We start from the raw sequence: 3043 nt of genomic DNA, 5'->3' as shown, positions 1-3043 counted from the left end.
AAGGAGACATTTTTTCGCTCGAGCTTGGTGGTCAATTGATACACCGCTGATGTTGGCAATGGCTCGAGTAAAAGTCATTGAAATCTATTTTAAAGGTTGTTCGCTGAACTTCCTCGTCGACAAAATTAGGATGTTATTGATGACAAGCCAGTTCAGCTCAACAACCATCAATTGGCAAACAGTTGGCGCTTTGAGAACCTTTGAAGAGCATTTTTCTCGGGAAACACTCCGTTTCGACACTTTTGGAGTCGTGACATTTCGGAGTCCGAAATTTGGCCTCCGCGTGTCTTTCCTCGAATGCTTACTTAGCAGAGTTGAAATACAAGTCGTATTCGTAGAGCATAAATCTAATTCAGATTAGTCAATGAATCTCGTGAAGGATAACCAGACCACCGGATTAATCTTTTGGTCAAACATTGCAATTCAACCTAGTAGCTCTTTCGATGCTGTTTGAATTCATCTCGATTGATTCAGACATGATTGCATTTCATTGAATTTGGAATTCTTGTCGTCGTCACATTTGAAACTGCCATACGTTTGCGGCAATAGCCTGCTGCTCACAAAGAGCCAAGTTGGTAAACCTGAACAACTCGAATGGAAAAGTTCCAACGGGAGACTCAACGTTAAGGGAACGAAAGAACGACATTCGGAAAGTGTCCGAAAATGGATCCTCTACTCTGAATATCCAATAAGCATTGATTGGCTCCAACGTGTCGAATTATTTTGGATTTGGATTTACCTATCTGGAAAGTGAGTGGAGCCAAGTCAGATTTGTCCTGCTTGTTATGGCTTGCGTCGATGAAGAGAGTTACCCATTCAATGTGTCTTTTCATGCAAACACAAACGAGAACAATATAGCCGCAAGAACAAGTTTGACTGATGACCTTTGAACCTTTTTTATTTGCGTGCACGATAAAGTTTTAGCGAGAAAATCTCCTGTACAATTCTCTTTATACTCACCCATGGTGATTTGAGTGGTCACCACAATAAACAATTTGCTTCACTCTAAGATAATAGCTCGCAGAGAAAAAAAGGTGAATCGGTTTTAATGTTTCTTTATTGACCAGCTATGAGTCAAAAGTGTTGACCCCATGACTAACCACTAACACTTAGATAAAATGACTATCTGCACTACCTCTTTGCCCAAAATTGATACCTCTTTGCCCAAAATTGCTACCTCTCGTTCAAAATTGATTTCTTTGAGTTCAGGCTGTTAAAGTTCCAAGGGGTATGAAGACGTGGTTCCTATAGAATGTACAGAGAACGATCTACATATACCTACATTAGTGACTCTGTTACTTCCTTTGCCATAAAAATCAAACCATCGATCGTTAAACACATATTCGATTTTCCCCCCTATGTGTGTCCATTCATGGAGCCTTGAAATCAATTATATTCAAACTCAACTTCGAATTGGAAAATATGGCCAAGCAATAAGACGCCAAGCTAAATAAATTCTGAAATAAGTGCTTGGGTCTCACAATGCATGCATGAAAAATTATTGGTAATGAAACAAAAGGAAAGATCGAGTACCTTTAACAAAGTCACTTTATCAAGAGAATTCAATATAAATGAGACAATGAATTCGTCAAAACGTCAATTGTGAACTGCTCTGACATTGAAACACTCTTTTAGCGGTTAATATGTGTGTGTTTTTGGTAAGATATTTAAAGACAAAAATAAACAGAGAACACACTTCAGAGCATCAGGGTGACGCAATTCGTACTTGAGCCACGAGCCTTTACAGGAGAAGCTAACCAGGTAATAAGGCTCGTATATGCACGACCCCTAAAACTCGCCATTGTGGAAATGTGGTCCCCTGACAAAGACTGGAAAATGCCACGCTCGTGCAGAACTTACGTCTCAGTCACGCTTCAGAAGAGGAAAGACAACCAGAAAGTAAAATGAAACCATTACTTTGAATGCAACTTGAGTGGTCCAAATTCAAATTGCTATTTAACATTGACTGTCTCTTTCACCTGCAAGTTTCTTGGAATTTATGAGCGAGTTCCTTCAAGAAAAGAAAAGGCAAGAAGGAAGTATCCTTTTTAATTTGAAATGGTATTGCTAGGTTTTCCCACAAGTTTTACCGAAAAGTGGTAAAATCAGAAATTTCTCGAGTGAGATATCCGCTGGACGAAAAGTTTCACAATCAGACTAATTGGCTCTTTTCGTGAAAGCTTTGTGTACAGTAAACATTGCAAGGAAGATTGTTGTCGGTAGTTAAAACTCGAGCTCTAGTTTGAATTTGAGCTTGTCTGGCAAAAGACGTAAAATGACACCTTCCCATCAGAAGCTCACGCAAAATATACAAAGTTCTCGTCGAAGCTGGCCCAAGGCAGTTTGGAAAGTTACATAGGTAGAAGATATCATGCTTTCAATTGCTGTTGGATGGTTGGAAAAAAACTGTCATCTCAATACGGAAAACGAACAAATCTTACTGATGATGAAATTTCAATATCGAAGTGGTTGCATCGAAAAAAGCCAATGTACTCGATACGTCAATTTAGATTAAGATTAGCATGCATCTGCTGGAACCCTCTCATTCAAACCACGAAGATTGTATTGGGTTTGCTTCGAACAAACACTGAAGCGAATACGAGTAAATTAATAGGTCACTATAATATAGGAATAGGTTGCTTGTAAGCGTGAGTTGTTTCAGGGATAAATAACAAGGGTCTGGCATATCAAGGCAATGCCTGAGTTCAAGTCTTTGACGGAGAAGTTTCGGAATAGGAGGCAAAACCCAAAAACTTCAACTTTGTTCCAGGCAGAGCCTCAAATCAACTCTAAACTTGTCCAGCAAGTCCAATTCTGAAGGCTCCTGCAACGAGGGGTTGGATCATCGACAGCCTTTCAATATTCTCAAGGCCACTGTCACTACTTTTATCATGTAGACAGTGTATCTAGACACTAAATAAGGTAATTTGTCAATAATCTTTGGAAGGTGAGAATTGGGGGAAATGTGCTGTGGTGGGGTTAGCACAGTTTCCTGACAAGAGAGAGGTCTTTGGTTCGGTTCTCCTCCCCGACCTATCTCGAG

Source organism: Tigriopus californicus, chromosome 7 (genome assembly GCF_007210705.1).
Source record: "Tigriopus californicus strain San Diego chromosome 7, Tcal_SD_v2.1, whole genome shotgun sequence".
In the NCBI taxonomy this organism is placed as follows: Eukaryota; Metazoa; Arthropoda; class Copepoda; order Harpacticoida; family Harpacticidae; genus Tigriopus; species Tigriopus californicus.
The sequence above is the reverse complement of the archived record's forward strand: the minus strand, read 5'-3'. Positions refer to the sequence as shown.